This window comes from Linepithema humile, chromosome 5, assembly GCF_040581485.1.
Source record: "Linepithema humile isolate Giens D197 chromosome 5, Lhum_UNIL_v1.0, whole genome shotgun sequence".
NCBI classification, from domain to species: Eukaryota; Metazoa; Arthropoda; class Insecta; order Hymenoptera; family Formicidae; genus Linepithema; species Linepithema humile.
The window spans coordinates 13,203,691-13,214,759 of NC_090132.1; the positions used below are offsets into that span (position 1 = coordinate 13,203,691).

Genomic DNA, 11,069 nt, shown 5'->3' on the forward strand with positions numbered 1-11,069 from the left:
TAGAAAATTTTATGAATTAAAGATAAATGTTTAATCTATTATACAAATAAATAAAAATATATGTATCATATTAAAATTAATATTTTTTCATGGTCTTCATATTAAAATTTGGCGTACGTACAGCCTTCTTGGCGTGCAATATACGCTTTAATTTATAATTTTGTATGTGCATTATAACGTGCACATATTCCAGGGTTAAATTACGAACAACTAATCTAAGTCCTAGCCTCTCCATTTTAAAATAATGGATCAAAGAAATAGTTTTATTTCTTATAATTTTATGTAAAATATTCTTATATATGATTATATTTTTAATATTCTGCTATCGTTCTACTTATTTATAGACCTATTCATAATAAGCCTTTAAATTTTAACACACTAACAATATTAATTCAAAAGACTATTAGGCCAATACAAGTTGTCCGTGTTCAAATTTATATGTTGAATAATATGAATAATAATATGAATAATATGAAAAATTAAACGGCAAAGTCTGCAAAATGTCTTAAAAGTATATTTATTGTACCATTGTTCGATCCACTATTTTAATAAGACAAATTGGACTGACTCACCGATCGATGCGCAGCAGCGGAGTTGTTGTTCTGTTGATCTGCAAAGCTGATCTGTAACACAGAAAAGTAAATCGGTTAAAGCTGCATTCAAAATGATTAATATTTGTAAAATAATAATTGTGCACATTCAACTTTTTAACTTATTTATTTAAGCAAATATTTAATAAAAAATTTATTGAAAAAAAGGTTAATTATATCAAAAATTTCTAATAATTAAATATAAATATTAAACATTACAAATATTTCATTAAATATTTCTAATATTTTGTGCGCATTTTGCAAATAATAAATAACAAATAATTACTTACTTTAAAGTTGCTCCACCGGCGCCCGATGCTCCTCCTGAGCCTCCTCCTTCTCTCAGTGGTCCTTCGAAGCACTCACATTGAATCTCACGCGTTCGTGGCGCATGCATTGCTCGCATGCGTACCTGAATACGAAAATCGCGCGATACTTAAAACGGCACTCCCGACATCACAGGCGAATCGAACCGAATTGTCCAAGCTGTGACGTTACGCGCGAATTCCGTCCGCGTTTCAGACGACCACATTTACCAATTGGGGCACGATTCTCTCAAAACAGAAGGCAAAGATAAGCTCGAAGAAGATGAGGTGATTAGTCATCCAATCAACCGACTAGATACAAGACATCTGAAAAGCAATCGGTAGCGTTTGACTAACTCCGGTAGCCGTCCTCGACTACCTTCGACAGTCCGGCTATCTGTACAACTAGCGCGCTGCACGTAAAACCGAAGATTGCCCTGCCGTAGTGGAGATTTTATGATTGAAACCGACCTTTCCCTCCCCCGAGCCAAGCCTAAAGTCAAAAAAAATCGTGTCCCAATATTTGTCATACAGCAAAAATGCGTTCATCTATAGATTCGCTATAACTCTCGGCATTAACGGCACTCCCGACGCGCATTTTGTTACACTATACGACGGAACGAATATATTTTGTAGCACCGATTACGCGCACAAAGTTGATCTGTAAAATAAAAAAAGAAATGCAGATTAGTGTTTGAAATAATTAATATTTATAAAATAATTACTGCGCACATTAAACTTTATATTCGTTTATTTATGCATACGTCTAAACAAAGAATTAAAATTTTCAAAAATATATTTTTTGAATAAAGAAAAAAGTTTAATTAGTTGAATAATAATAAATATGTAAAATATTTCTAAGAATAGTGAATATCAACTATTGTAAATATTTTACTATATATTTAAAGTATTTTAAATATTTTATGTGCGCTACATTATATTAATATTTTATATGCAATATTTTATGCAAATAAGAAATAAGAAATAAATGATTAATTACGCAAACGTTGTCCCCCCGCGCTCGATGCTCTTCCTGAGTCCCCTCCTCTTCTCAGTTCTCGCAGTCCAAGGCACTCACTCGCGTTCGCGTCGCGTATATGAAAATCGCCCGATATTTTAAACGAGATTCCCGACGTGTACTTTGTCATTTTAAGACAAAGATGTAACTCAAATATTACATGTTTGACACTCTGCGCGACAGATTAAGACGGAAAAGCATGACATGGAAAACTGTGAGAAATAGTAAAGGTATTATTGAAAATAATAACGCGCCGATACGCCGATTTACCATTCGTATGAGTGCCGCCGTGCGAATAATAACGGTATAATAGGAAACACAAGGTCGCGCCGATTCCGACTTAAAGGAATGCGAGAAGTGGGGGGCAACAATGTTTACGCTGATACACGAACGTGCGCACGAGAGAGAGAGAAAGAGGATGTGCGCGCATACTAAGCGTAACGACGAAAACAACCCCAACGCTACGAGTCGGTTTCGAATAAATAAATGTTTGATAATTGCTCTGTTTCGAAACCGACTATCGGAAGAAAATTAACCCGTATACTTTATGCGAATTTACATCACGAATTTGACACGCTACGGTCCGCGAAACGAATACAAGTTAAACGTACTTTGTGCCGCGACACATCCATACATATAATTATAGTATAAAACGATATAAATTCAACGATTGATTCTACAATGTACACTCATAATATGTATGTTCCTACACATCGCGTTTCACAGCTGAGATGAATGGACTGAAGGATATCGAGTACATTTTTGATTCTGGCAATGACTTGAAATGTTATCAATTTTGACAGCTTATAAATAGCTCGTGTTTCTACCGCTAGTATTGTTCCCATATTGTCATTTTTAAGCAGTAGAAAAGTTAAAAGTATATATTAATTTAATCCAAAAATATATTTTTTAACCAATCCAAAATTATTAATTTGCAGTTTGTAAAAGTTCATAAATAGCCTCGGAAACATTTTTTTCTTTTTTTATAAGATAGAAGAAGAGAGCAGAGTTGAACAGAGTAGTTTCCAATTATGTCGTAGGACAAGAGAAAATGACCAAATTCGCTCACCCTGGTTTTATTTCCGCGTGCTTTACACGTATTTCTACATTATTTCTTTTTCTTCTTCTCCTTTTAGTACACTTTGTTAGTGTGCCAGTAAATGAGTTCTTTTGACGATTTATTTTCGAAGCTTTTCTATTAAGTATTTACAGTTTCTATTTTGTTTTCTTTCAAGTAAATTTTTTTTCAATATTTGGATAATGTTTTGACCATATTCTATTTTCAATAACTTTTAATTTTATAATTAAACATATATATACCACATACATATGAGACATTATTGTCTCCACAAACTCATCTCTTTCTACTACACAAATATAGAAGCGCAGCAAATCATTTACTCGAAGAAGCCAGTCAATAAATAACGTTTTTGTAATAAACACGCAGCCACCTGGGACCTTTTGCTCCAAATAAACACGATCCATATCGAAATCCGGCCGGTACCGTCATGATGTTATCGTGATAATCGATGTGATAACTGCAAAAAAATGATCTCTTAGAATATAGGTATATTTTATTTTTATTAAATGAAAGAACTGAATGAATTAATAGGCTTGTTACTTAAAAATATACCAAATTTAAATAATGTAGATTATATTAGAAACAATTACAATTCATTAAAAAAATTACAAGAATATATTAAAATTGACAAGATAGTTCCAAAGATAAGTGAAATATCAGAAAATAATATACTTAAATAAATATGACATTAAGGATAATTGATAGTCATAAGAATATAGGAGAAATATTAAATGAGAATATTAATAAAAATTATAAACATGTAATTTTTCTAGATTGGGACGATACTGTTATAAGTACAAGTTCACTAAATAATTATAAGTTTGAATTTCGAAATCAAAGAGAAAAGTTTGATATAATTGAAACATTTAAAGCTTTTTATATAAATGATTCGTGCCTTGCATTATATATATTGACATACAGACAGAATCCATACGATGTTCAAGGAGAAGCTACAGAATTAAAAATAATGGAATATTTAAAATCAGATTATAAATGTAGAAGGACAGATACATATAATAGAATAGGTCCTATAATTTCTGTAGACTATGGATCCTAAAATAAACGTAATTCAAGAAATCATTAATGAAGATTTTAATAAAATAACTAATAATGTTCTTTTATATTTTGTAGATGATAACTATAAAAATATAGTAGGATGTTTATTATCGAGTAAATACGAAGATAACATGTTTATCTATTTTTTTCCAGACTCAAATGAAGACCTAACAATATCAAGAAATATAAACAAAAAAGCTAAAGAAATATTAAAATATTTAAAATAAAAATATATTAAAATCTATTGAAATTTAGTACATTGTTTTACAATCATTCCTAAGATATTTTCAAATTCTTCTATTGTCATCTTTTCAAATTGATAACTTTCGTCTTTAAACTGTTTTAATTCAAAATTATCATTTTTATATACTATATTATTGATTGATTTTATTTTTAGATTTTCCTTCGGATTTGGTATCAACATGAAATTTCTTCCTATAATATATTCCATTACTGCTGTAGTACTATCAATAGATTCGATCTTATCGTCATCTTTCTCTTTTTTTACAGGCTTAAAAAATTTCAAGTTAGAATTAACTTTAAAGAATATAACAATGGGTCTATTTTTTTTCACTGAATACAGTCTTTTTACTTCTTACAATGATTTTTTTTCCTTTTGTATTGATTTGTTTGAGATATATTATATTTTTATTGTCTGTATTTCCAAAAATCAATGGGATATAATCCCCGTTAAATATATATTCAGAGATATGCTTTTCAGTTAACTGTTCCTGAGACAATTTAGCTTTGACTAAATTACTGTCGATAATAGCTGCCATTACAATATCCTTGCCACTAGGTTTAATACTTTCAAACTTATAGTTTTTAAAATTCTTCTTAAACTTAGGATTTTTCTTTATTTTATTAATAAAAGTCTTTACTATATCAAATTTATAACCTCCCTGTAGACATTCCGAATCTGATGTGTCGTCAACAGAATCTACAGAAAAAGAATTGATATAAAATATTCTTTTTTTTCTATCATTTTTTTTTTTTAATATGTTGCTTATCTTAATATCTTCAATTAAAATACTATCGTCTGATTCTGAAGTATATTCCTTCATAATTCTATTTAAATGCAAATATTTTTATAAAATCTTCTAGTAAAATTAGTTCCTATAGATCCGTTACTTGATTTCTATATAACACCAAATATATCATTATATCTCTCTTTAGTATAAAATATTTTAATCTCTTTATCATCGTCAATATCTTTTTTAAATACCGTTTTTACTGATTTTTTTAGTGAATTTACTATTTCTTCCATTTTTTGCTTATCCATTAATATAAACGTATTATTTCCTATATTTGATATGTAATTAAACGAAAGTTCTCTCTCATAAAATATATTTAACTCGTGTGTTTTTGTATCTTTCTTTGACAAATTTGCCTTAGATGTTAATATAATAGGTTCTGGATATACGTTTTTTCCAAATTCTAAATTATTTAAGCCTGTAACTTTATCTATAAATACATAATATATATATTTAAAATCTTTACAACGTGTAATTATTTTATAACACGTGTTCAATTTCTTTTTTTCATAAGTCATATCCGTAATAGTATTTTTATTGTACATAATAGTACTCAGTTTATCTCTCTCTCATTATATCCCTTTATAATTTTAGTTTTTATTAATAAAATATCAATTAAATTATTTAGCAAATGTTTATTAACTTCCATACTAAAAACAGTTCAATTTAATAATTTATATTTCATATTTTATTTAAACTATAAAAAATCGGGATACAATATTTTCTCTTTCACAATTTTTGGTATTATAATTTTTCCCCTGCAATTTAAAGATTGTAAGAATACTTTACATGCATATGTAAAATTAAACTTATTCAATTCTGGAGAGTAACCCAAATTTTCACATCTGGTACACTTCCATCTAGAATAGTCAGGATTACTCTCATGAGTTGCGAAATCTCCGCATCTAGTACATATAAACGATTCAATTCTGTCTTCCACTGAATCTGATAGTAAAGAGAGTAATACATCTGAAGCTCCATGCCACGCAATTCCGTCTCCCTCCGAAATCTTTCTCCGAATCTTATTCCTCCTTGTCTTTTTTTTCCACTAGGTGCTTGAAGTAATTTTGTCTTCTTTCCTCTGTTCCTCACTGTTATTTTCTCAATAGCCATCTGAGTGAGTAATAGGTAATACTCCATACCCATAAAATGTTTATTTCCACCATCACATTTTATCAATTCGTGTGTATAAGGATTGTATAGATCAACCAAACAAGATGCCTTTTCATCATACTCCTCGTCTGTAAGATTATCATTATATCTCTTGTATCTATTTATTATTTAAGAATGATAAGAATCTAATCCTGTATTTGTCAAGGTTGATAATTTATAAGTTTAATACTTCCCTCGTTGTCTCCGAAAGGATTCGAAGAATAACTACTGGTAAGTTTTATCTGATTGTAGAAATTAAATGTTTTCCTAGATATAATAGAAACGCTGTTTATAATTATATCCGGAGTTACCCCATTAATAGTATGAGGCAACATCTTGTGTTTCCGTCAATTCTGTTAATAGTTCTCCAACATTATCATATACGTCTTTCAACCCTCCTTTTGGATTATCATCAATGTATTTCAGGAAATCAGATAAAGTCTCGTACACTTTTTTTCCTTCGTTGTTTTTTATTTTTTCATTCAGTTTATTTGTAAATTTCTTCTTGTAATATATATTTAGTGGAACTATATCAGATATAGTATCTATATTAATATTATCTGATTCATTGAGGTATTTTAGACCTTTATAAAAATCAATATCTTCAGATGCAAAAAAATTATATTTTCCTAAATCATCATCATTTATAAAATTATTGATATCTTTATGATTCAGATCATTACATAATGATATTGGATCATGACTTTCGTTAAAATGTAATTCTTCGCAAGTTTTATTTCCTCCTTTTTCTTCTTCTATAGTAGAAAAACTATTAATAAAATTTATCAAAGGACCCAATTTTTTTATTCTATTGTTAATATCTGGAACATTTTTTTTTGTAGATAAAATGTTTTTAAGCAAGTTACATTTGGCAGTGGACTGACATCCAATTTGACTACTTCCTTGTTACATCTTATCATTTTAGTAGATTTAACTTTAAATCCAAGTTTTCTAAGTATAAATTCTATAAATCTTTGTTTTTCAACATTATTGCTGAATATTTCGTCGTTATTTACATTTTGATAATCATCGAATAAATATAGATATATATTTAGTATTTGGTAAGGAGATTTTAAAAGTTTTGCATTTTCTATAAATTTTATAGAACCTTTTTTATCAAGACCAAAGTTGTTTTTTGTACCGCACTTTATCTCAACAGGCTTTTCGATCTTGTCATCATATTTGTATTTTAAATTTTTAAAGAAATCAAACATTGTAATTTTATCATCGAATGGAATTGGAATTATAGATATTAGTTTAATATCATTTTCATCGCCTATCCTATCAAGTATATCAGAAAGAGGATATGTGTACGTAGAGCCTTTATGATTAAAAATAGCAAATACATAATTTACATTTTCTAAAAAATATCTAGTAAATATATCTAATTTTTTATAGTCAGAATACTTCATTGTAGTCTGATTTAAAGTTGATGCTTTTCCAATATCGTCTCCTTCTATTTCCATACTGTATAAAAATCTTAACGGATCTATATATTCAAACATTTCACTTATATTCCTATCGTCAATATTTTTATAACTTTCGTATTTAATATTTGATCTATTATTCCTAATTAAATTTATAATATCGTCATTAACATTCAAATTATTGAAATGTTTTGACAACACTTCTCTCAATAAATATTTATCATTGTCTGACGTGGTAATATTAACACAATTATTAACATCATTTTTTTAAAAATTATCATATTCTGTATTTCCAATTTCGTTTTCGTGTTTGTTAAATATATTTTTTATGAAAAGAGAAAATAAATAAAAATCAGGATTTTCCTTTATATTATTAAATTTTGGATCAGTAATATATGACGTGATATTTTTTAAAACTTCTACGTTTACAGGTGCTAAATAATAGTTATCAGATATCATATCAAGAATAGATGTTTTCTTACTATCGAAAAAATTGAAATTCGGAATGATCTCTGGAAAAAGATCTTTTAAACATTTTCCGTCTGAATTATTTTCTCCCCAAGCAATTCTAGATATAGATTCAGGATATGTTGTTCTTACAAACTTTAAAAAATTATTTGTATTTTCATCCAACAGTGTGTAGTTATCATCATGTTTTTTGTAAGGATTTATTATAGATAAGTCTGGATTTAACTTTATTCCTCCTCCTAATTTAATTTTGTACGGAAATATATTTTTAACATAAAATGATAGTGTGTTAGATACTAAGTTAGCTAATCCTACGTCATCTTTGTTATCCTTTAGATGACAATTGTTTTCATTTAACTTTAATAACTTTTCTATTTCATCAAGTTCGTTCCTTTTATAATTATACGATAATAAATTTATTTTATCACATATAAAATCTAGTTTTATTTTTTCTAGTTTACCCATTTAGTAAAGAAAAAAATACTAAATAAATAATTTATATATCAATATGTTGGACAAAGATAGTCATATCAATTCTGATTCTATAGATAATAAGACTTTATTGAAAGCTCATGATTTCAAAAGAGATGAAAATCCATTCAAATTGAATAAATATGATGTGGTTTACGGATCTCTTGATTATGAATATGTAAAGAATTGTATTGAAAATTCTTCAGACAATAAGATCGATTAATTGGAAGAGATATGATAAGAAATTTATTTTTCAATTTTTATTTTTTATTCGGACTTGAAGAAAAGAATATCTTACGAGTCAAAGACTTATTTGATATATGTGAGATAAATACGGAACATGGTACTGAAAACAATAAGGTTCTTGATAATATAATCGATGATAGTATAACTGATGATAATATAGCCGATGATGATATAATAGATAATATAATTTTAGATTATAAAAATGAAGGAAAGGATTGTACGTTAGATTTTAGTGTATTGGAAGACATAGATGAGATAAGTAGGTTGTACGATGAAGATATAGTTGATAAAGTAATTGAAAAAAATGTTCAAATGATCGAATACAAAAATACTCCAAAGATAGAACAAAATGTCGATCCAGAAGCTTATATTAAGATTCAACGTAAGTATAAAAGCGATAAACTGAATAAATTAACAGAACTTTTAGAAAATCAAAGTATTTCTGAAGTTATAAGAAAGAAAAGAGATATTGTATATTTCTGCAAGAACAATAATCTTAATATGGAAATGTGTGATTTGGATGATCTATCAAATTCTGATATTAATAATATATACAACAAAATCTCAGAAAGCGAATCATCTGATCTTACAACTATATTAATAATAGGATCGATAAACTTGTTAGAGTTTATAGCTGTAAAAGTATTTAAGATAGAAAGTCTTAATGGATTTACAAACGACGAGTTCCTTAAAGAGACAAATAAATTTAGAACAAAATTTAAATCGACAGTTAATTATATAGATGATAAGGTAGGAAAACCAAATAAACGTGGGATGAATATAATTATATATATAGGTTTCAGAATTCTACAGAGACTAACTATGAAGTAATTGTTTACTTTTTTTTTGTATTCCTTTTTCCTCCCCAGCTATCGATGTCTTCAACTCCATCTATTCCGTCTAGTACATCTGATTTTTTTGAAACTTTTAATCCTCCGTTATTTTCTGAATTTGGATGCTGTATTAGATCGCTAGTGATTATATATTTAGTACCGGAATTAGTTTTGTCCTCGTAGTACGAAAAATATTTGTCTGTACCTTTAACATGTCCCCATTTTATTTCTTTTTCAAATCCTTTGTTTCCTCCTTTTGTGAAGTTCATTTTTTCACGAAAAGCAGGCATCTCTGCTATAACGTTCAATCTCTTAATGGCCAATAATTGTTTGTCTATTTTTTCTTCCATTTATATATATTAAATAAGTTAATATTTAACTAGTCTCTCTTAAAATAATTTCTTCTTTCACAATCTTATTTACAGATGATAGAATTTCTTCTTTCATACTATTGATTTTTTCATTAATATCTTTTATCTCTTTTACAATATTTATATTAATCTCTTTCTTTAAACTATCTAGTTTATCATCCATATCTGACTCCTTGCTGCAGTCACTAATGTACTTTTCGTAAAGTTTGGGATTTTCTTTGAAAAATTCTTTTGTATGAACAAAATTATCTTGAACATTTATAATATCCCTTGATGTAATCTTGATATACAAGAATAAAATCACTGTTATTAGCACAACAATAGATACAATTAGTAAAATGCTCATTTATATAAATGAATAATTACAAAAGCTTATTTTTCCTCTAAAATTTTTCTTTTAAGCACATTAATATCGTCATTCTTTTCATTTATTTTAATTTCTATATCATTAACTTTTTTTTCTACATCATTTATTTTATTTGACACTTGTGTTATTTGAGATGGTTAATCTAGAGATAATTTATTTAAATCTTTAACCAAATCTTCCAATTCTTCTATATTTTCAACTTTAAAGTCAAATATTTGTGTCTCTTTTTGTCTTAAATCCTTAAAATATTCGTCGTTAAATTTATCTATTTCCTTTCTAGTTTCTTTTATAATAAGATGTTCATTATAATTAAAAAGAAATATTATAATAATTATGACTATGATTACTACAGAAGTTATTGGAATAAAAAAATTTTCATTCATATTATTTATATAAATAATAAGCTTCTACATTTTTACAGATCCGTATCCTATGCATAAATTAACGAACAAGAACATACATAATATTACTGATAATATATCAAAGTATCCCAGATAGCATTTGGATATTCTGACAATGTTCGTAGGATATTTGACCGGGAAATTAATGATATTCTTAGAATATTCAAAACATATCCTGGGATATTCTCAGTATAATCTGGGAATGACCAAATGTCCGCTATTTTCTGATCCTGAGTATATACTGGCGAT

At 27.6% G+C, this 11,069-nt stretch overlaps 1 long non-coding RNA gene across 1 annotated transcript in view; it reads right to left on the reverse strand.

Annotated features, from left to right (window-relative positions):
* Window positions 1-461: 461 nt before the first annotated feature.
* The window catches only part of LOC137000221 (uncharacterized), a 37,038-nt gene continuing 26,430 nt past the window's right edge, over window positions 462-11,069 (reverse strand). Inside the window, exon 2 of the long non-coding RNA XR_010890498.1 lies at window positions 462-1,556. This is a non-coding gene — a long non-coding RNA (uncharacterized lncRNA). The remainder of the gene's footprint in view (window positions 1,557-11,069) is intronic.